At 47.6% G+C, this 24,542-nt stretch overlaps 1 long non-coding RNA gene across 1 annotated transcript in view; it reads left to right on the top strand.

Moving 5' to 3' along the window:
- Nucleotides 1-22,227: 22,227 nt before the first annotated feature.
- The window catches only part of LOC138294251 (uncharacterized), a 110,990-nt gene continuing 108,675 nt past the window's right edge, over nucleotides 22,228-24,542 (top strand). Inside the window, exon 1 of the long non-coding RNA XR_011203302.1 lies at nucleotides 22,228-22,598. This is a non-coding gene — a long non-coding RNA (uncharacterized lncRNA). The remainder of the gene's footprint in view (nucleotides 22,599-24,542) is intronic.

Below are 24,542 nucleotides of genomic sequence, written 5' to 3'. Positions count from 1 at the left end.
TGAGGTACATGGGGCCAAAATTGTGTAAGGTTTTGTATGTCTGCATGAGGAGTTTGAAGTGAACTTGTTTGTGGATTTGGACCCAGTGGGGGTCTTTGAGGTGCAGAGGATGTGAGTGTGAGGAGGGAGGTTGAGGGTGAGCCTGGCTTCTGAGTTTTGTATCATCTTTCCTCAGCTGAGAGATTTAAAATCCCAGGTCTGCATTTAACTACTGAAAGCTTTTTTAACCATGTCTGCTTTAATCTCTTCTCAGAGCTCAACTTTAAAGATCTGCAGGCTCTGGAGAAGATCTCTTTAATAATAGCCATATTGCTTTGTTTTGTCCTCCTCGGTGCTGCTGAAATATCATCTCACCCTCTGGCTGCACAGCAGAAGTGGCAAAGACATGAGAAATTTCTATTTGAATATTTTTTGGGGGAGGCATGAATCATAAAACTTTTACTTGTAGTCTCTACTAACTGCGCATTCAAACTGTCCCTCAACCAGGAACTTGCCTTAAGCCATGCACCCAATAATTTCAATTCTTCAGTACCGCCCCACTTTTTAAGCCTGACATCTACTGGAGGCTTCCCTCTTCCTCTACCTCATTGTATCTGGAGCATCATCCTGGACTATCGTCAGCCATGAGTCTGTGAGCAGGTCCCAGACCTCATCTCCCTATTCCAGTGCAGATTGTTTCCCTTCAATGTTGGCACCTGCAGGAGTGCAGGTACTCTGCCAGGCTTCTGAAGTTGCATCACTGGGACTGGGGGTTATTCTCTCTGGATCTGCTGTCCATTTTTTGATGCCTCAAAGGGAGCTGCCGTCTTTGAATGACATTAGGTGTAGTGTTCCATCCATCAGTGTGAGCTGAAAATGTTGTTGGATTGCAAGTGGACAATTATTCCACTATCAAAGATCTTAGCATCTAACATCACTAAAGGCCAGATGTATCAAGCGAATTTGCATTCGCAAACGGTGCAAATGGCCGTTTGCGAATGCAAAAATGCCTTTCTTTATGTATGAAGGGCATTCACTATGCAATTTTAAGGAATCGCAAATTGCAATTCTCTAAATAAGAAATCGCAAATAAGAAATCCTTATTTGCAATTTGTTAAGCACATGTATCAAGCTTTTCCTTAATGTGAATTGGGCATCAAGGAATCATTATTACCAGCAAATACAATTTTGTGGGAACCATGTGCAAATTTAAAAAAATGCATTAAAAATGCATTTTTAAAATTGACATGTAACACACACATGCCCCTTTGGCATGTGGGCGCCTTACATGTCCCAAAATAACGTTTAGGGGTGCAGCAGAGGGGGCCCTAGGCCCCGAGCGCCCTGGGGTTTGCTTTTCCAAAATTGCGAATTCCAGTTAGGAATTCGCAATTTGGGAAATGCAAACAATTTGCAAATATGGGCCTACAGGCCCATAGGTGCGAATGAGGTCAGAATCGCTATTTGCGATTCGGTAATAGCATTTGCGATTTTTAAGAAATCGCTCTTACTGAATCGCAAATATGATACATACCATTTCGCGACTCTGAAATAGCGATTTCTTAAAAATCGCTATTAGAGAATCGCAAAATCGATTCTTGATACATCTGGTTCTAAAGGTTTTATTTGGCTTTCTCGGTGTGTCTCGTATAGTGGTAATTATATGAGATTTTGTATAGGTCACTCCAAGTGAACACATGACTGTCCTGTCGGCCATCTTGCCAGGCCACCCAGTCTCAACTTGATATCTGTTCTAAGTATCTTCTCTAATTTGGGCAGGCCAGGCATTCACTGATCTACAATCTTTTACTTTTGTTACTATTAATTGTCTTATCTTCGCTAGGACTTTTGTAGAAGTTTAAAAGGGCCAATGTGACAAGGATGGTGCCTGGAATTCTCCTGTGCTCCAGAGCCGATTGGAGCTGTTGTAGTGATTCTTGCAGTTTATGCCCGTTACATGACTTTGCTAAGTATTATTGATAATCTGTCTGCATACATTGTGGGATTTAAATTCCATCTGTATAGCAGGAGGGCGTTGTTTGCCACTCTTGTATGACACTGGATTCACCCATTCTATATTGCCGGCATTAGTCAGCCACAACAAGTAATTGCATAGTAGATTTGGCATTGTACTTATTGATGCTTCACTTGGGTAGCATTTTGCAGGATCATATGCTTTGATGTTCCTGATCTGATGATGCTTGTTTCCTGCTTCTAGACTTATGTCTCTAGGGTTGATCTGGTAGTTTCTAGTTAACCTTTCTGCTTGTCAGGGTAGATCAAGTGAACTCTTGAATATAGGGAAGTTTTTGACCTTGTTTTTCAGACTTCTTCTTGCCCCCTTCTTCTGTCCCCCACTACCTCCTAAGATTTAAGTTGGAGATTCTTTGGGAAGCTGACATGGCTTTATCTTCTATTTCAATGTACGATTGTTTTGCTTGTTGGGGTGTGGGGGGAGCAATACAATGTACATTCAGAAATAAGCACACATTTATCGTCAGTTGGTTATTTTATGCTGGGTTTCCCAACCTGGTAGTCCTTGTTTTCAGTGTAGGCCCCTAGTGTTTGACTCGATGCTGGCACCCATATGGTTCCAGTTCATCAGTCTGTGGTCGTCCTTCTTTTACCGTGGAGTAGGAGGCCTTTGCAGGTATCCACAAGTATTTCGGGCCTGTGGTATTTAAATCCAGACTGAAAAGGGTTGCTAATTTGGTTGTAGTGGGAGTTCATGTCCTTAATGTGGGTCAATTCTCCCTGACCAGACTGGTGCTCGAGGAAGACAGAAAAGTGTCTTATTGAAGTAGTGTGCAGTCCATGATTGACAAGTTGCCCCTCCAACTATTCCAGGGCAGGCTGTTCTTATCACAAGAGGGCTTTTTTCTGGATTTCCCAGCTGCGGACTTGGAGCAATGTCATGCCATTGTATAGTGTAGTATAGTCAAAAGATGGATTGGACTCGATTCGAAAATAAGTTGAAGGCTGAAAGGTATAATATTGGTCAACTTTCAGGGACTTCAGTTACTGAGTAGGAGCAGCGGCTCTGGACTTGTAGCTTCAGCAGCTGGAAGTCAGGCAGTAGAGAATGGGAGCGCAGAAAGGCGCGCCCCTTCATGGTGCCACTTGCGCTGATTGTACAGAACGGACAGGATCCTGGTGCTAAAATTCAGCACACGTAGCACGATGTACCGAATTCTACCACTTGCAGAACTCTGCCAAATGTCGCAGAGTTTGGAATTAGTGAAGCTCTGCGAGTTCCGCTCACCCCTAGTTTCAGACAGTTTTCAGGCAGCAATGAAAATGTCAGGATAATTCTGGTAGAGTTTTGTCTAGTGGTAGTTCTGACTCATCATAGAATAGTGCAGAGGCTTAATATGCCTGCAGCAAAAAAGTGTCCCATGCAGATCACAGAACTGTATTTTATGTGGATAGCTCAATGGGTTACTGCTCTTGTCACAGAGATGCATGCGGACTGGAAGAAATAGGGTTGGAACCTTATGTTTTTTATACAGTCTTTCATTATCCTAATGTTGCCAAAAAAAGAGCCTGTTTGGGTAGAAATACATTCTTATTAGTAAAGCCAACCCCAACTACATTGGTAAGTTTTAAATCCTGAGTCTACGCCTTTCCAGACGAAATACTCCTAAATATACTGCCTACTAATATGGATGAGATGATTCCTACATCCTGTGGTGCTCACTGCCTTATGTAACATTGTAAGAAAGTCTCTCTTTCTGGCATGGTTACCCCTACTTTTTGCCTGTTGTCAGTGTTCTTAGACTGTTTTCACTAGAATCCTGCTAACCAGGACCCCAGTGATTGTGCTCTCACCTCTGAATTTGTTTGTCTTGGTACTCTTTACACCCCGCAATTGGCTTAGTGGTGTACCCTTGTAACTCCCTAGTATATGGTACTTAGGTACCCAGGGCATTGGTACACCAGGGGTCCCCCATGGACTGCAGCATGTATTATGCCACCCATGGGAGCCCATGCAAACTGTGTCTGCAGACCTGTCGTTTGCAGCCTGCATGAAAAGGTACATGCACCCTTTCCCTGCAGTTCCAATTCCCTCGACTTCGTAAGTGCTAGGAAGCCATTTTAGTGATGTACTGGCCATAGGTTACTCCCTATGGCCCAGCTATGTAGGAAAGTACCATCTTGCCTGGCATGTTACCCCCATTTTTACTGTATGTATGTTTGTTTTTGCCTAGGTGTCACTGGGATCCTACTAGTCAGGACCCCAGTGCTTATAATTTGTGCCCTGTATGTGTTCCCTGTGTGGTGCCTTACTGTATCCCCGAGGCTCTGCTAACCAGAACCTCTGTATTTATGCTCTCTCTGCTTTTAAAATTGTCACTACAGGCTAGTGACTAATTTTACCAATTCTCATTGGCACACTGGAACACCCTTATAATTCCCTTGTATATGGTACCTAGGTACCCAGGGTATTGGGGTTCCAGGAGATCCCTATGGGCTGCAGTATTTATTTTGCCACCCATAGGAAGCTCAGACAATTCTTACACAGGACTGCCACTGCAGCCTGAGTGAAATAACGTCCACGTTATTTCACAGCCATTTACCACTGCACATAAGTAACTTATAAGTCACTTAAATGTCTAACCCTCACTTAGTAAAGGTTGGGTGCCAAGTTACTTAGTGTGTGGGCACCCTGGCACTAGCCATGGTGCCCCCACATTGTTCAGGGCAAATTCCCCGGACTTTGTGAGTGCAGGGACACCATTACACGTGTGCACTACATATAGGTCAATACCTACATGTAGCGTCACCATGGTAACTCCGAACATGGCCATGTAACATGTCTAGGATCATGGAATTGTCACCCCAATACTATTCTGGTATTGGGGTGACAATTCCATGCATCCCCGGATCTCTAGCACAGAACCTGGTTACTGCCAAACTTACTTTCTGGGGTCTCCACTGCAGCTGCTGCTGCTGCCAACCCCTCAGACAGGTTTCTGCCCCCCTGGGGCCTGGGCAGCCTGGTCCCAGGAAGGCAGAACAAAGAATTTCCTCTGAGAGAGGGTGTTACACCCTCTCCCTTTGGAAATAGGTGTGAAGGGGTGGGGGAGGAGTAGCCTCCCCCAGCCTCTGGAAATGCTATGATGTGCACAGATGGTGCCCTCTCTGCATAAGCCAGTCTACACCAGTTCAGGGATCCCCCAGCCCTGCTCTGGTGCAAAACTGGACAAAGGAAAGGGGAGTGACGACTCCCCTGACCTGCACCTCCCAGGGGAGGTGCCCAGAGCTCCTCCAGTGTGTCCCAGACCTCTGCCATCTTGGATGCAGAGGTGTTGGGGCACAATGGACAGCTCTGAGTGGCCAGTGCCAACAGGTAACGTCAGAGACCCCTCCTAATAGGTGCTTACCTTTCTCAGTTGCCAATCCTCCTCTGAGGGCTATTTAGGGTCTCTCCTCTGGGCTATTCCTCAGATAACGAATGCAAGAGCTCACCAGAGTTCCTCTGCACTTCCCTCTTCGACTTCTGCCAATGATCGACCGCTGACTGCTCCAGGACACCTGCAAAACCGCAACAAAGTAGCAAGACGACTACCAGCAACATTGTAGCGCCTCATCCTGCCGGCTTTTTCGACTGTATCCTGGTGGTGCCTGCTCTGAGGGCTGTCTGCCTTCACCCTGCACTGGAAGCCAAGAAGAAATCTCCTGCGGGTCGACGGAATCTTCCCCCTGCTAACGCAGGCACCAAACTTCTGCATCACCGGTCCTCTGGGTCCCCTTTCATCCTGAGGAGCGGGGTCCCTGGAACACAGGAGCTGGGTCCAAGTGTCTCCCACAGTCCAGTGGCCCTTCTGTCCAAATTTGGTGGAGGTAAGTCCTTGCCTCCCCACGCCAGACAGTAATCCTGTGTACGGCGTGTTCTGCAGCTGCTCGGGCTTCTTTACACTTTTCCAAGACTTCCTTTGTACACAGCCTAGCCCAGGTCCCCAGCACTCTGTCCTGCATTGCCCAACTCGCTGAGTTGGACTCCGATGTCGTGGGACCCCCCTTTGTGGCTCTGAGTCGACCGCTGTCCTCAGATCTTCTAAGTGCCTTTTCCGTTACTTCTGCGGGTGCTGCCTGCTTCTGCGGGGGCTCTCTGAGTTGCTGAGCGTCCCCTCTGTCTCCTCCTCCAAGGGGCGACATCCTGGTCCTTCCTGATCCCCAGCAGCACCCAAACTCCTCAACCGCAACTCTTGCAGCTAGCAAGGCTTGTTTGCGGTCTTTCTGCGTGGAAACAACTCTGCATCCTCCACCACGCCGTGGGACATCTTCTGACATAAGGAGAAGTTCCTGGCACTTTCTGTTGTTGCAGAATCTTTGGCTTCTTCCACCCAGAGGCAGCCCTTTTGCACCTTCATCCGGGGTTTAGTGGACTCCTGCCCCCCCTGGACACTTGCGTGACTCTTGGACTTGGTCCCCTTCCTTTACAGGTCCTCAGGTCCAGGAATCCGTCTTCAGTGTTTTGCTGGCAGTTGTTCTTGCAGAATCCCCTATCTGGACTTTACTGTCTTTCTGGGGTAGTAGGGTAACTTTACTCCTACATTTCAGGGTCTTGGGGTGGGGTATCTTGGACACCCTTAGTGTTTTCTGACACTCCCAGCAACCCTCTACAACCTACACTAGACCTGGGGTCCATTCGTGGTTCGCATTCCACTTTTGGAGTATATGGTTTGTGTTGTCTCTAGGCCTATTTCTACCTTTTGCATCCTATTGTGATTCTACATTGTTTGCACTACTTTTCTTACTGTTACTTACCTGATTTTTGGTTTGTGTACATATAATTTGTGTATATTACTTACCTCCTAAGTGAGGGTATCCTCTGAGATACTTTTGGCATATTGTCACTAAAATAAAGTACCTTTAATTTTAGTATTGTGTTTTCTTGTGATATAGTGCTATATGATATAAGTGGTATAGTAGGAGCTTTGCATGTCTCCTAGTTCAGCCTAAGCTGCTCTGCTATAGCTACCTCTATCAGCCTAAGCTGCTAGAACACCTCTATTCTACTAATAAGGGATAACTGGACCTGGCACAAGGTGTAAGTATCACAAGGTACCCACTATAAACCAGGCCAGCCTCCTAAAGCTGCATAATGGTAACTCCGAACTTGGGCACGCTTGGTTTCAAACATGTCAGAATCATACCCTAATACTGATGCCAGTATTAGTGGCATGATCCCATGCACTGTGGGGGTTCCTAAGAGGACCCCCCCACTATTGTTCCTACCAGTCTTTTAGGGTCTGCAAGCAGCCCACGCTGCTGCAGACCCTCAGAAAGGATTCTGCCCTCCTGCTGCTTGACCATGTCAAGCAGGGAAAGGGAGAACAAAGGATTTCCTGTGGGAGAGTAGTGCAACCCCCTCTCCTTTGAAAACAGGTGTTACAAGGCTGGGGAGGGGTAGCCTCCCCTCACCACGATTTGCTTTGAAGGGCACATTTGGTATCCTCCTTGCATAATCCGTTTTTCACCAGTCCAGGAACCCTCTGGTCCCTGCTCTGGTGCAAAACTGCAAAAAGTAAAGGACAGTGACCACTCCCCTGTCCATCACCACCCCAGGGGTGGTGCCCAGAGCTCCTCCAGGTGGCCACTCGACTCTACCATCTGGAAAACAAGATGGGCAGAGTCCCCTGGGAGCATCTGACTGGTAAGGTTAGGCAGATGACGTCAGTGAGCTCCTCTGCTAGGTGATCACCTTGCAGATTGGCCAAGCCCTTTTTTAGGCTATTTAGGGACTGCCTTGATTGTGGGTCCCCAGAGTCGGCATGCAAGACTGCACCAGGACTCCTCTGCAATGACCTCTTCTGCTCCTGGCCACCAGAACCGTAGCTGGACTTCACAGGAACCGAACAAGACTGCAACACTGAGACAACCTCTCCTTCCAACATTGTTTCAGCAGCTCCTGTCAGCAACATGCAACATTTCCACAGCTGTGCATCCTCTGGGGTCGGTAAGACTTCAGGTGCACCAAAGAAGCAAGACGGAATCTCCCTTGGAGTGAAGGCTGCTGGAATTTGCTGTCCTCAGGACCTGCTAAGATTCTCCAACAAAGGTGGTAGCTCTGAGTGTCCTCTGGGTCCTCTCTGCCTTCTTTCCAACTTAGGAGATGGTGAGTCCTTGCCTCTTCCTCCAAGACAGAACCCCTGTGCACAGCGACTGTTGCAGCAACCAAGGCTTGTTGGCTCCTGCTCCGAGGGATCGTCAGGCTCCAAGTAGCCCCAGCTCCCGGCACTCTACCACTGCAAGGACAGGCTCCTCTCTGCTGCTCCAGCGATGTGGGACTCCTCTTCGGTGTGCCGCCTGGGCCTCACTGTGACAATGTGCATGCTCCCAGTGGGCTGCTCATGGAGGCTCTGACTGCTTCTCCTGGATCTCTTGTCTTCTGAAGGTTAGCCCAGACTCCTGTCCAAGGGTCGAGTCCCTAGGTCCTTGCTGGTCCTCTACAGCTCTGCAAATCTCAAGAGCTCCAGTTGCATTTGCTTGTTGGTGGTTCTCATGACCACTGACCGGTCTGCAATCCGACAACTGTCGAAAGACAGCTCCTAGGTGACTTCAGGGACTCCTCTGCAGCTCCTGGACTCCACAGCTGGACTTCATCCACTACCCTCAACCGGAATCTTCACCCACAGAAGGCTGGGCATTGCCTCCTGCCCCACCGAGAAACTCCTACATGGACTGGATTCTGTCCTGTTCTTTTGCAGGTCCTTTTCATCCAGAATCCACCATTGAGTTGCACTGGTCTGGTCCTGTTTTGCAATATTTCATTTACGAGTCCCCATGTTTGCCTATGGGATGACCAGGTAACTTACCTCTGCTCTCCTGGTCGCTGGGAGTCTTCTAGATACTTATTTTTTGGGGTTCCACTCTCTCCCAGCCTTTGGCTAACTACTCCATATCCTCTGGTGGAGGACCCATTCTCGCATTCCACTTTTTTAGTATATGGTTTGCCCCCCACCCCCCATAGGGCCCTTGCTATTTTATGCTATTTCCTAATGCGTACCTGTGTATATTTTGTGTGTACTTCCCTCCAGAAGGTGGTTGCCTATAGTAATCTAATTTGATGTTCCTGTGATAATGTATCTTTATTTTTGCAACACTGTGTGATTCCTTTTCGGTGTGATAAGTTACTGTGTGACTGCTGTGGTATTGCAAGTGCTTCACATTCCTCCTAGTTAAGTCTTGGCTGCTTACCACAGCTACCACTAGAGAGCCCTGACTACTTAGACACTAACACTATCTAATAAGGGTTGCCTGGACCCAGTATAAGGTGTAACACCATAGGTGTCCACCACACACTTGGCCAGCCTCCTACAAACATTTCCTATATGCTGATTTACATGTTTGATTCACTGTCATCTAATAATGTGTTGTGATGTAAAGTGCTCTGATACTCTGCACCAGTAGTTCCCAACCTGTGGTCTGGGAACACCTGGGGTTCCGCGAAGTCTCCTCAGGGGGTCCGCGACTGCTTAGAAAATGTAATAATTTTAACTGATTAATACAGTGTATGTAAAGTGGCTAAAAGTAGAATTAAAATGTTTAAAACATATTGTTAATGTAAAGGAATTTTAAACTGGAGGCAAAAAATGTAATTAGTACCCTCAGATTGATTTTCAGGTGCATCAAACAGAACATAGTATGGACGATGTGTGTGAGGTCTCAACTGAATTCAGAAAAGCTCAAACCTTCCTATTATAATGATTTTTTATTTATATTTGTTTGCAAATTAAATAAAATGTTATCGTTTGTGTATGTGTTTGAGGTATGCTTCTTTCTGTATTTTTTGTTAATTGCTTCCGGCTTCCTGTAATGACTCAGTGGGGGAACACCAGACTCCAATAATGATTCAGTGGGGGTTCCCGGGTTCCGGTAATGCTAAAGTGGAGGTCCACTGAGGTCAAAAGGTTGGGAACCATTGCTCTACACTGGCCCTAGTATCAAAACAATTGTGAGAGGGGGGCTAAAGAGAAATGAGGGGCACTGTTGGAGAGCCGTAGTCAGTGGAGAAACAGGTACTTTTTTTTGAGGGGGGGCACCAAAAAAATCATAACTGTCTCACAGGGCACCATCGGGGCTTAAACCGGCCCTGAATGATTGATATACCTAGGAAACGAGAAAATTACTTAAATGCACACAATATGTAAATCATTCTCCTCTTTTGCCCTGATCTGTTCCTGTATTCCGAGTTCCGCTCCCCCAACCTTCTGGTACGTTCCAAGGACAGTTTAGAACGTTAGCGCAAGTGTTGCCTGTCACCTCAGAGCAGTGTTGCCAGATTGGGCGATTTCCCGTACAAATGGACGAGATTTTTCCCATTTGTGCAGGAAAAAACACCACAGGCGGGCGATACGTGCCCCTCTGTGCGCACAATTTAGTAAATCGGTGGCGCACACAGACACCTTCCAAAATGAATGCAGGTTCTATGGCTCCGGTTAGCTCAAGCACTTGGAGCGCCGCCAATTATTCGTAGCGCAAAAGTACTAACTTGGCCAGCCCAAGTTCATTTTTTAGGCTTGCCCCCTGTGTGATTTGACCAATGTGTTCTTAAGTGGCGAGACTGTAATTTTTTTTATTTATTGCCTTGCTGTGTGGGCCTCACCAGAGTCAAAGCTTATGACTAAAAACCCTGGGAAGCTAAGAGGAGGATAGATAGTCTGTCTTCCTGGGCTGGAATCATAACGCACGGACCCAAGCAAGCTTTAAGCACGGGTGAACCTGTCAACTCTTTTAACCTTACAAGTCAGGTGTCATAAGTGTACAAGGCCAACGAGGAACAGGACTGGTGAGTACGGCGGCCATATTTGAATAGCATGTGCTTTAGCTCTGCAAATAGAGATAATAAAACTTTTCCGGATGTAAATATTTTCCTACTACCATAATTTCGTTACTCATTCTCAAATTGAAAGTCCTACCCCCACATTAATCGACGGAAGGACGGCAGATCACACGGAACAGTGTGGCACCTAGACTAATGTGTAACTGCAGGGTCTACTCCACTTCAACCAGGCCATGACTCTATCAAACCCCAAAGTTAGGGGTTTTTGTCTTGCATTAGTGTGGTGGTAGGAATTCATTTTTTTCCCCATCAATGCATGTATACCAGAGAAAACTTGAAAGATGGGATACTGTGAGCCCTGCCAAATGCCCTTGACCATTTCTTTGAGAGATAGGAATCCTTTCAGCACCAGTGTTGCCAGACTGAGCGATTTCCCGCACAAATGGGCGATATTTTTCCCATTTGTGTAGGAAAACCCCCCAATTGTGGGTGCCTAATTGTTGGGCGCCTGTTAGCCCGTTGTGCGGAAAATTGGTTGTGGGGCGGTGCAACGCCACCAGCAGCGGACATGCACTCACTCGCTAGTCAACATCACCCTAGCCCAGCGTCGCACGAAGCGACAGTCACGTCGGCGACACCCACACAGGCCACGACCCATCACGTCACCACCACCACCTGCCCCTCCATATGAGAATACATTAAATGGACAGACTCCCCATGGTCATCATCACAGTGTCACATGATCCATGACCATGATGCAATTTACACTGTGTGAGTGAGTGAGTAGTGTGCTCAAAGCAGCTGGTGGCAGTGTGGGCAGCAGGACAGTCAAAGGGCTGCCCCTGCTGAGTGACAGCAAATGAGCGTTCACACCAAGGTGACAGTGTGATTCGCAGGCAGCGTGCATGCAGCATTGATTGGACAGTGAGGGCTGTCACTCAGTCAATGGAATAGAGGTCAGGTCGGATTGTGGTGGAAAATAGTTGGATTGGGGCAGAGGGTCGTTAATCTAGTAGCGCGCGAAAGCACTACTAATTGATGGCCCTGCCAAAAATTATTGGCCTGCCCCCTCGGGTGCAATTTAAAAAGCTGCAATGGTCAGTACTGCGCATGTGGTGGTGTGCTCTCACTCTCTTCTCTTGTGCGCAGCTGTGGGCGCTAAGTGGTGCTCGCCGAGTTGCAAGTCTGCGCACGTAGTGGGCCCTGGCCCTCTCTTCTGTTGTGCACGGCTGTGTGCTGTGGCGCTCTCCGAGTTGCCGGCTTGTGTGTGCCTTTCTGTCCCCCTGCCGGCCCCAGAGTGAAAGATTGGGGCCCGGGAGACCCCCCCCCCCTTCCTGTTGTGTAAGCGCTATGGCCCCTGCCCTCCCGACACTGACGTGCGGCCAGTTGGTGCGCAGCAGAAGACAAGGTACATGTGCTGCAATTTGTGCCTTTGTGAGCAAAAGTATTCCTTATTTTTAATATTCAGGGGCTAATTGTGGATTGAGGGCGCAGTCGGTCTGAAGCATTGCATTATTAAAACCTTCCCCGTGCAGCTTGCACTGCAAAGGGGCCCCTTGAAGATGATGCATGGCTATAATACGTCCCCACACGTCAACTCCGCTCTGCCAACCTCGCCCTCGCCATCGTCCCCCGAATCCAACGCAAGACCTCTGGCGGCAGATCCTTCTCCTTCCTCGCCGCCAAGACCTGGAACTCTCTCCCCACCTCACTACGCCAGACCCAGGACCTCCTCACCTTCAGGAGACTCCTCAAGACATGGCTCTTCGAACGCTAGCAGCACCCACCCCCCCAGCGCCTCGAAACCCTGACGGGTACATAGCGCGCTTTATAAATTCTTGATTGATTGATTGATTGATTGATATATCCAGCCCACAGCAAACAATAAAGTTAATAAAATATTGTAGGAGGCTGGACTGGCTTGTAGTGAGTACCAAGGGGTACTTGCACCTTGCACCAGGCCCAGTTATCCCTTATTAGTGTATAGAGTGTCTAGCAGCTTAGGCTGATAGATAATGGTAGCTTAGCAGAGCAGCTTAGGCTGAACTAGGAGACGTGTGAAGCTACTACAGTACCACCTAGTGTCATATGCACAATATCATAAGAAAACACAATACACAGTTATACTAAAAATAAAGGTACTTTATTTTTATGACAATATGCCAAAGTATCTTAGAGTGTACCCTCAGTGAGAGGATAGGAAATATACACAAGATATATATACACAATAGCAAAAATATGCAGTATAGTCTTAGAAAACAGTGCAAACAATGTATAGTTACAATAGGATGCAATGGGGAAACATAGGGATAGGGGCAACACAAACCATATACTCCAAAAGTGGAATGCGAACCACGAATGGACCCCAAACCTATGTGACCTTGTAGAGGGTCGCTGGGACTATTAGAAAATAGTGAGAGTTAGAAAAATAACCCTCCCCAAGACCCTGAAAAGTGAGTGCAAAGTGCACTAAAGTTCCCCTAAGGACAAAGAAGTCGTGTTAGAGGAATAATGCAGGAAAGACACAAACCAGCAATGCAACAACTGTGGATTTCCAATCTAGGGTACCTGTGGAACAAGGGGACCAAGTCCAAAAGTCACAAGCAAGTCGGAGATGGGCAGATGCCCAGGAAATGCCAGCTGCGGGTGCAAAGAAGCTTCTACTGGACAGAAGAAGCTGAGGTTTCTGCAGGAACAAAAAGGGCTAGAGACTTCCCCTTTGGTGGACGGATCCCTCTCGCCTTGGAGAGTCGTGCAGAAGTGTTTTCCCGCCGAAAGAACACCAACAAGCCTTGCTAGCTGCAAATCGTGCGTTTAGCGTTTTTGGACGCTGCTGGGGCCCCGGAGGGACCAGGAGGTCGCAAATTGGACCTGAAGAGAGAGGGGACGTCGAGCAAGACAAAGAGCCCTCACTGAAGCAGGTAGCACCCGGAGAAGTGCCAGAAACAGGCACTACGAGGATGCGTGAAACAGTGCTCGCCGAAGTTGCACAAAGGAGTCCCACGTCGCCGGAGACCAACTTAGAAAGTCGTGCAATGCAGTTTAGAGTGCCGTGGACCCAGGCTTGGCTGTGCACAAAGGATTTCCGCCGGAAGTGCACAGGGGCCGGAGTAGCTGCAAAGTCGCGGTTCCCAGCAATGCAGCCCAGCGAGGTGAGGCAAGGACTTACCTCCACCAAACTTGGGCTGAAGAGTCACTGGACTGTGGGGGTCACTTGGACAGAGTCGCTGGATTCGAGGGACCTCGCTCGTCGTGCTGAGAGGAGACCCAAGGGACCGGTGATGCAGCTTTTTGGTGCCTGCGGTTGCAGGGGGAAGATTCCGTCGACCCACGGGAGATTTCTTCGGAGCTTCTGGTGCAGAGAGGAGGCAGGCTACCCCCACAGCATGCACAAGCAGGAAAACAGTCGAGAAGGCGGCAGGATCAGCGTTACAGAGTTGCAGTAGTCGTCTTTGCTACTATGTTGCAGGTTTGCAGGCTTCCAGCGCGGTCAGCAGTCGATTCCTTATCAGAAGGTGAAGAGGGAGATGCAGAGGAACTCGGATGAGCTCTTGCATTCGTTATCTAAAGTTTCCCCAGAGACAGAGACCCTAAATAGCCAGAAAAGAGGGTTTGGCTACCTAGGAGAGAGGAAAGGCTACTAACACCTGAAGGAGCCTATCAGCAGGAGTCTCTGACGTCACCTGGTGGCACTGGCCACTCAGAGCAGTCCAGTGTGCCAGCAGCACCTCTGTTTCCAAGATGGCAGAGGTCTGGAGCACACTGGAGGAGCTCTGGACACCTCCCAGGGGAGGTGCAGGTCAGGGGAGTGGTCACTCCCCTTTCCTCTGTCCAGTTTCGCGCCAGAGCAGGGGCTAAGGGGTCCCTGAACCGGTGTAGACTGGCTTATGCAGAATTGGGGACATCTGTGCCCAAGAAAGCATTTCCAGAGGCTGGGGGAGGCTACTCCTCCCCTGCCTTCACACCATTTTCCAAAGGGAGAGGGTGTCACACCCTCTCTCAGAGGAAGTTCTTTGTTCTGCCATCCTGGGCCAGGCCTGGCTGGACCCCAGGAGGGCAGATGCCTGTCTGAGGGGTTGGCAGCAGCAGCAGCTGCAGTGAAACCCCAGGAAGGGCAGTTTGGCAGTACCAGGGTCTGTGCTACAGACCACTGGGATCATGGGATTGTGCCAACTATGCCAGGATGGCATAGAGGGGGCAATTCCATGATCATAGACATGTTACATGGCCATATTCGGAGTTACCATTGTGAAGCTACACATAGCTAGTGACCTATATGTAGTGCACGCGTGTAATGGTGTCCCCGCACTCACAAAGTTCAGGGAATTGGCTCTGAACAATGTGGGGGCACCTTGGCTAGTGCCAGGGTGCCCTCACACTAAGTAACTTTGCACCTAACCTTTACCATGTAAAGGTTAGACATATAGGTGACTTATAAGTTACTTAAGTGCAGTGTAAAATGGCTGTGAAATAACGTGGACGTTATTTCACTCAGGCTGCAGTGGCAGGCCTGTGTAAGAATTGTCAGAGCTCCCTATGGGTGGCAAAAGAAATGCTGCAGCCCATAGGGATCTCCTGGAACCCCAATACCCTGGGTACCTCAGTACCATATACTAGGGAATTATAAGGGTGTTCCAGTAAGCCAATGTAAATTGGTAAAAATGGTCACTAGCCTGTTAGTGACAATTTGGAAAGAAATGAGAGAGCATAACCACTGAGGTTCTGATTAGCAGAGCCTCAGTGAGACAGTTAGTCACTACACAGGTAACACATTCAGGCACACTTATGAGCACTGGAGCCCTGGGTTACCAGGGTCCCAGTGACACATACAACTAAAACAACATATATACAGTGAAAAATGGGGGTAACATGCCAGGCAAGATGGTACTTTCCTACACAAGCCCCCCCCCCAAACGAAGGACAATAAGACTAGCCATGACCTGATGAGTCTTCATTGTCTAAGTGGAAATATCTGGAGAGTCCATCTGCATTGGAGTGGCTACTCCCAGGTCTATGTTCCACTGTATAGTCCATTCCCTGTAGGGATATGGACCACCTCAACAATTTAGGATTTTCACCTTTCATTTGTTTTAGCCAAAGTAGAGGTTTGTGGTCTGTCTGAACAATGAAGTGAGTGCCAAACAGGTATGGCCTCAACTTCTTCAGAGCACAGACCACAGCAAAGGCCTCCCTCTCAATGGCAGACCAACGCTTTTCTCTAGGGGTCAACCTCCTACCACTCAGACTCAGGTGAGAGCCTTCCTAGGCCTCACTGGGTATTACAGGAGGTTCATTAAGAACTATGGCTCCATTGCAGCCCCTCTTAATGACCTCACATCCAAGAAAATGCCTTACCATCTATGCTAGACTGTCTAGTAATGGGCAGGCTAGGAAGTTTCTTTCCTGAATCTTTTCCTGGGGGAGTCCCTGAATCAGATTGAGAACTATTAGGTACTTTTTCAACAGATGGGGCACCTATGGCCTTATCCTGTTCTCTAAGCATGTTAAGTAACAGTTCCAAGGAAGGATTCTTCCCTACACTCAAACCTCTCTCTATACAGAGACTCCTTGCTCTTTTCCAGCTAAGGTTGTCATATGCAAGTTTGGACAGATCCACACTTTGGCCTGTGCCAGACATTTTTTAGAGAGAGTTAAAGTGATAGAAAAAGAGAAAAAAGTTTTCAGAACTTTTTTGGAAAGACAGAAAAAAACTTTTTAAACTTTTAAGAACTTTTTGAAAGTTTAGAGGTACTTTTCAGCACTTAGAAAAGAGTGAAAAGAGGAAATGCAAAACTTTTTGGCTATGTGTATATACACTGACCTTGTTTTGTATATTTTTCTCTTATGAAAAGTACAATGACAAGAGTGGTAAGTAGTCTCAAGCACTTATCCCACCACTGCACAACCAATGTAGGAGGCTGGACTGGCTTGTAGTGAGTACCAAGGGGTACTTGCACCTTGCACCAGGCCCAGTTATCCCTTATTAGTGTATAGGGTGTCTAGCAGCTTAGGCTGATAGATAATGGTAGCTTAGCAGAGCAGCTTAGGCTGAACTAGGAGACGTGTGAAGCTACTACAGTACCACCTAGTGTCAGATGCACAATATCATAATAAAACACAATACACAGTTATACTAAAAATAAAGGTACTTTATTTTTATGACAATATGCCAAAGTATCTTAGAGTGTACCCTCAGTGAGAGGATAGGAAATATACACAAGATATATATACACAATAGCAAAAATATGCAGTATAGTCTTAGAAAACAGTGCAAACAATGTATAGTTACAATAGGATGCAATGGGGAAACATAGGGATAGGGGCAACACAAACCATATACTCCAAAAGTGGAATGCGAACCACGAATGGACCCCAAACCTATGTGACCTTGTAGAGGGTCGCTGGGACTATTAGAAAATAGTGAGAGTTAGAAAAATAACCCTCCCCAAGACCCTGAAAAGTGAGTGCAAAGTGCACTAAAGTTCCCCTAAGGACAAAGAAGTCGTGTTAGAGGAATAATGCAGGAAAGACACAAACCAGCAATGCAACAACTGTGGATTTCCAATCTAGGGTACCTGTGGAACAAGGGGACCAAGTCCAAAAGTCACAAGCAAGTCGGAGATGGGCAGATGCCCAGGAAATGCCAGCTGCGGGTGCAAAGAAGCTTTTACTGGACAGAAGAAGCTGAGGTTTCTGCAAGAACGAAAAGGGCTAGAGACTTCCCCTTTGGTGGACGGATCCCTCTCGCCTTGGAGAGTCGTGCAGAAGTGTTTTCCCGCCGAAAGAACGCCAACAAGCCTTGCTAGCTGCAAATCGTGCGTTTAGCGTTTTTGGACACTGCTGGGGCCCAGGAGGGACCAGGAGGTCGCAAATTGGACCTGAAGAGAGAGGGGACGTCGAGCAAGACAAAGAGCCCTCACTGAAGCAGGTAGCACCCGGAGAAGTGCCAGAAACAGGCACTACGAGGATGCGTGAAACGGTGCTCGCCGAAGTTGCACAAAGGAGTCCCACGTCGCCGGAGACCAACTTAGAAAGTCGTGCAATGCAGGTTAGAGTGCCGTGGACCCAGGCTTGGCTGTGCACAAAGGATTTCCGCCGGAAGTGCACAGGGGCCGGAGTAGCTGCAAAGTCGCGGTTCGCAGCAATGCAGCCCAGCGAGGTGAGGCAAGGACTTACCTCCACCAAACTTGGGCTGAAGAGTCACTGGACTGTGGGGGTCACTTGGACAGAGTCGCTGGATTCGAGGGACCTCGCTCGTCGTGCTGAGAGGAGACCCAAGGGACCGGTGATGCAGCTTTTTGGTGCCTGCGGTTGCAGGGGGAAGATTCCGTCGACCCACGGGAGATTTCTTCGGAGCTTCTGGTGCAGAGAGGAGGCAGGCTACCCCCACAGCATGCACAAGCAGGAAAACAGTCGAGAAGGCGGCAGGATCAGCGTTACAGAGTTGCAGTAGTCGTCTTTGCTACTATGTTGCAGGTTTGCAGGCTTCCAGCGCGGTCAGCAGTCGATTCCTTATCAGAAGGTGAAGAGGGAGATGCAGAGGAACTCGGATGAGCTCTTGCATTCGTTATCTAAAGTTTCCCCAGAGACAGAGACCCTAAATAGCCAGAAAAGAGGGTTTGGCTACCTAGGAGAGAGGATAGGCTACTAACACCTGAAGGAGCCTATCAGCAGGAGTCTCTGACGTCACCTGGTGGCACTGGCCACTCAGAGCAGTCCAGTGTGCCAGCAGCACCTCTGTTTCCAAGATGGCAGAGGTCTGGAGCACACTGGAGGAGCTCTGGACACCTCCCAGGGGAGGTGCAGGTCAGGGGAGTGGTCACTCCCCTTTCCTCTGTCCAGTTTCGCGCCAGAGCAGGGGCTAAGGGGTCCCTGAACCGGTGTAGACTGGCTTATGCAGAATTGGGCACATCTGTGCCCAAGAAAGCATTTCCAGAGGCTGGGGGAGGCTACTCCTCCCCTGCCTTCACACCATTTTCCAAAGGGAGAGGGTGTCACACCCTCTCTCAGAGGAAGTTCTTTGTTCTGCCATCCTGGGCCAGGCCTGGCTGGACCCCAGGAGGGCAGATGCCTGTCTGAGGGGTTGGCAGCAGCAGCAGCTGCAGTGAAACCCCAGGAAGGGCAGTTTGGCAGTACCAGGGTCTGTGCTACAGACCACTGGGATCATGGGATTGTGCCAACTATGCCAGGATGGCATAGAGGGGGCAATTCCATGATCATAGACATGTTACATGGCCATATTCGGAGTTACCATTGTGAAGCTACACATAGCTAGTGACCTATATGTAGTGCACGCGTGTAATGGTGTCCCCGCACTCACAAAGTTCAGGGAATTGGCTCTGAACAATGTGGGGGCACCTTGGCTAGTGCCAGGGTGCCCTCACACTAAGTAACTTTGCACCTAACCTTTACCATGTAAAGGTTAGACATATAGGTGACTTATAAGTTACTTAAGTGCAGTGTAAAATGGCTGTGAAATAACGTGGACGTTATTTCACTCAGGCTGCAGTGGCAGGCCTGTGTAAGAATTGTCAGAGCTCCCTATGGGTGGCAAAAGAAATGCTGCAGCCCATAGGGATCTCCTGGAACCCCAATACCCTGGGTACCTCAGTACCATATACTAGGGAATTATAAGGGTGTTCCAGTAAGCCAATGTAAATTGGTAAAAATGGTCACTAGCCTGTTAGTGACAATTTGGAAAGAAATGAGAGAGCATAACCACTGAGGTTCTGATTAGCAGAGCCTCAGTGAGACAGTTAGTCACTACACAGGTAACACATTCAGGCACACTTATGAGCACTGGGGCCCTGGGTTACACATACAACTAAAACAACATATATACAGTGAAAAATGGGGGTAACATGCCAGGCAAGATGGTACTTTCCTACAAATATGTTATCAGTAAAACTTGCCAAATTAACCCTGCGTAGCAGAAGATAGTCATTATTCGTCACAGCAGACCCATCATTTTCAGAAACTTGAAAGCGAGGTCATTATTTGTGGGAAACTATTCTACTACCCAGTCCAAAAATGTTTGTGCTAGTGTACAGTAGGTCTTCACCTCTAAGGGCCTAAACATTAACTTCCCTGTAAGTTTGAGCATCTCTTACCAGCCTAACCTTGTTAAATCACTTCCTCCTTTCAGCCATTAGAACATGGTAAATGCACTACACAATACCTGACCCAGTGTGATCTGTACCAGGACCCCCTGACACCTGCCAGGAGGATAAGGGACAAATGAATTTTGATCTGCGATGTAGGTGTGAGTAAAGTTTGGTGTAGACCCTAATTTATACAATGGAATACTGCCTTTATTTCTGTTCATGTAGATCATCATAAACTGGGTAAAAGCTGAAATGATTTACAATTTATGTTAGGGTTCCTTTCAAAATGTTTGCTGAGCACATAACACCCCCATAGTGACAATACTGATCATTCTCGCTTAGCTACCCTCACCCTGCTTCACAACTCCAATCAAGCTTTGGTGCTTGCACCAAGTATGATGATCAGATTCAAACCTGGCTCAAATCTTTCCAGGCATTGTGCCAAATGCAAATTTCCTTTAACAGCGTCAGATGCATGATAGTATTTTCCTCATTCCACAAAAACTCCATGTCTTTTTTCAAAAGAGCTCTAATTTCCTATAAACAAAGCTCTGAATAAGTTATGTGCATTATTCAGCCGTGCCCAAGAATTTGGGATGTGAGATCCAAAGAGGTGAACCATTCTACTCCACCCAACAGCGACACCATCTCAGTAATGCCACGCAAAGTAAATCTATTAATGCTACATTTCTGTTACGTTCTAGCAAGTCAGTGCACATTCTGGCCTCACCACTTGGCCTAACCATTCCCTAATCTCTCCTTGCTCCGTTATACTCACATTCAGCATCCTTTCCAGTTCTTTTTTCAAAGTATCCCTCACAGCCATCAGAACATCCTTGACTTGTGTTGGGCACAGCCCCTCTCTTAATCTAATCCTGGCACTGCACAGGGGCCCCTTGAAGATGCAGCATATGGCGCATTGTAGTTCAGTAACATTGTCCAAATCCTTACAGGATTTAAAGGCTAATTAAGGAGGGGTGATTTGGGTGTTCACAAGCAAGGGTTATTTTTAGAAATTCACTAATTGCTGCATTTCTATGCTCCTTACACTAGTGCCATTGGTAAAACAAATTGGAGTACTAAGGGCTATGTGGGCTTCGAAAACCCCAGTGTATTCAGCTTGTGATGCAGTTTGTGGAATTCTGCTCCGGGGGCCTGTCAGGGACCCCACCCCCCTAAGACCCGGGGTCCCAGAGACTTGCAGGTATATGGTGCAGCAGGCGCATGGCGGTGCAACTGCAGAATCCCACATGTATGTTTAAATCGAATGTCCCAGGGCCCTGCTGCAGTGCTGGGGTGTTTGTAGGTTATGGGGGGTGAAGAGGGGGTATCAGAATGCTGAGATCACTAGTGTAACACAGCATGATGAACCGGTTGCTGGCAGAATGTGTGGGTGGTGGGGTGAGGAGGGTGTCGAGGGGGCCGTGTTATGCCCCTGGCTCAGGACTTCTATATTTTGCTATGGCCAACTTGGAAATCAGTGAGACTGAAAGATTTGGGCTGAAGGCTTCCTGCCATTCCTAGCTAGAGACTTGGCACATCTGTAAGCAACCAGCCTGCCTACAGAAAAAGACTACAGCTCCCAGAATTCCCTTTGGTAAAAGCCTCCAGCAGCCTTTCTCCAGGCTACAAAAGTAACCAGGCTGGAGTGGCTGACAAGCGGACATCTTGTGTCATCTAGCCTGGCACACAAGGGCACGTTGAGCTTCAGGTGGGCACCAGAGTGAGTGGCATCCATGGTGGCATAGCCAGTGTTTAATTTGTAAATACAAATGTGCCGTGCCCACAGCTCTCCTCTTAAACATGCGGCTGCTGCAATTAAATAACACGGAATACTGAGGCAGCGTAATCCTGAAGCCATCTCAGGTCTCTTTAATCCATTTAAAGCCACTCCCTCCCATTTCACCTCACTCCTGCAGCTTTCTGCTCTCCCTCTCTGACGCTTTTTCATTTTTCTCTTCCGCCGTCTTTCCCATATGTGTCTTTTGCTCGTAGTAAATGCTTGAGGCAGAAAAACAAAGCACCAGTCCTAAAAAATAAGTAGCAACAAGCACAAATTAGGCACCAGATGGAATCACATGAAGGTTGGTGATGACAATTATTGTTTTCCACTCATAATGCAAGGGGGTTACCAGATGAGCATTTTTCCATTTTTATTTCCATTTTTAGTGGGTAATGCAGTGAATAATCTAGGCATTGTGAGTTCCACATATTTGCTTACAATAGAAATTTGATTTATGCTTAAAAATGTTTGCTTCAGCCTATGATTGCATTATTTCAGTGTTAAAGGTTTGGGCTACTTTTTGGGCTAGGACCGGTTCATTTTGGGCTTACTTTGGTCTGGTCTTTCAACAGCTTTGGGCTTTAGAAGGCTTTTAGAATCTGGCAACTCTGCCTCAGAGGGAGCCTGGAGGCGCCTCAATAAGCGCGCGCTCTTGCTGCTGTGGGAACAATGACAGAGGAGAGGGTTACTGGGCTGCCTTGTTCTGGGGGGCCGGGTGGTCGGTCCAACAGCAGCCCGGCGGCCGGCTCCACTCCGCTCTTTGCTTCCCCACTTCTTTCCTTGCGACTTCCTTCAGGTTTTGAGGACGGCGACAGCCGGGGCCTCCTTTCTTGAAATGGCGGATTAAAGCGGCCGAAGCAGTCGGGCCGAAAATCCCCAGAGCCCACGTCCTCCAATTGAAGCAGAGCGCTGCTGCGCAGACCCAACCACCGGGATAACACAGGCAAGACTGCCTTCATACGCTGAATGTTCTGCTCTTTTTACACCTCCACCTAACTCTGCTCGCATGCCTCTAACTTATCGATTTTAAGTCTGTTTTCCTTTTAGGTGATGGAATGCGCTTTTCTTTGGACTATGTTTAGCTCCATGCTGCAGAATTTGGGATATTGTCATTAACAGTTTGGGCTAAAAGAAATGGTACTATTTGGATATGGAGAAATTTATATAAAATCATATTACAATATAATGCAAACGTCATACTCACGTGATAAACTATTTCGTTAATAAACTTGTTTATAAAGTGCACCTTTCGGCTTCCAGTCTTAGTCACATCTTTCACACACATAGCTGTTCCACTTTTGATAGACCTCTTTGCGCTTCCCATTCAATTTAGTCCCATCCTCGTTAACAAATTATGGTTGTATAGAACATGGCCAGTTACGCCTTCTGTTATCTTTACAATGTACTGCACATCCCTCCAGCGTGAAGTTCCAGGTTTTCAAGTTTTTGAACTTCTTGAGACCAATAAATACGTGGTCCCTCTGAGTGTGAAGAGGCATGCTAAAGTTAAAACGACCACACAATATTCCCCTCACGTGGTAGGTGTTCTGCTCTTTGCACAAGTGCATTAGATTCTGCATGTGCCCATGTTTGTTGTCTATACATTCTGCAGAGGAACCCTGCTTGGACATTAAGGGTATAGCTCTGAATTCATCTCTCGCAGTGGCCCGGGGAGAGAGTGGGGGAACTGCCCCAGCTTTAGTCATTAACTTTTGTTTCGGAGTGCACTCTTTTACATACTGTACAACACACAAGAGACCCTGTATCTGGTCTATTGTATTTGCTGTTCTCTGCAATCCAGCTGTATGCCCCCCTGTTCCAGTCCTGCGCACTGTGTGCATTGGAATACATGGTGAATGGTAAATGACAGACAAGTGCTACTGAGGGTTAAATATGAAGGTTTTGTCAAATGTAATGAGGGGTCTTTGAACCTCCCTGAGGGAAGACAGGTGGCGTTTCAGGACCAACCAATGTGTATGAAACAGGGCCTTTACAAGGGGATGGGTTATCATTTTTGCTCACACCAGCATCTCTGAGGACCCCACATCTGTAAATGAATTTTCAGATTCAGAAGGACATGAAGAGGTTAAATAAAAATCAAAATGTCTGTTAGACTTTTCATCCTTGGCATGGTCTCCCTTAACTTTTTGCCTCTGTTTCCCAGGTTGTTGATGTGTGCAGGACTCTGTTTTTGCTTTTTTTGTTACTCTGGGCACTTTACCACTGTTAACCAGTGCTAAAGTGCAAGTGCTCCTATACAAAATATGTATGTAATTGGCTTATCCATGATTGGCATATTAGTTTTACTAGTAAGTCCCTAGTATAGTGCACTAGAGATGCCCAGGGCCTGTAAATCAAATGCTACTTATGGGCCTGCAGCACTTGTTGTGCCACCCACATAAGTAGCTCTGTAATCATGTCTCAGACCTGCCACTGCAGTATCTGTGTGTGCAGTTTTAAACTGTAAAATCGACTCCATACATTGTGTCCATTGTTTTATCGGTTAGCGTGATGGCAAACGCAGCATCCCAATAGGTTCGGAATGAGTGGAGAGGACATTCTCTGACTGTGCACAGGGAGCTGTAAAAGTGCGTGACAGCCTTGCGCCCTCCCCAAGCGTCAACAGTACATGGTGGGTTAAGGATATCTGCGTCCCGTCATGGGTCTTATGCCAAACAAAAAGGTTTGCTGCACTCATGTAAACAATGCATGTATGCAGCATAGATAAGGAATGAGCCCAGCGGTATCCCATTATCATCCACCAAGCTTTTGAGTGTGGCAAGAATCTTGTCTGTGAAAAGATCGCCCCGAACAGAGAGGCCTGCCTCGATCCACAGGGCAGAGTCTGGACCTTATTTTAATTTGATGCATCCTGGTAAAGCCCAGA

Source organism: Pleurodeles waltl, chromosome 4_2 (assembly GCF_031143425.1).
Source record: "Pleurodeles waltl isolate 20211129_DDA chromosome 4_2, aPleWal1.hap1.20221129, whole genome shotgun sequence".
Taxonomy (NCBI): Eukaryota; Metazoa; Chordata; class Amphibia; order Caudata; family Salamandridae; genus Pleurodeles; species Pleurodeles waltl.
This window is presented reverse-complemented; position numbering and strand designations above follow the sequence as displayed.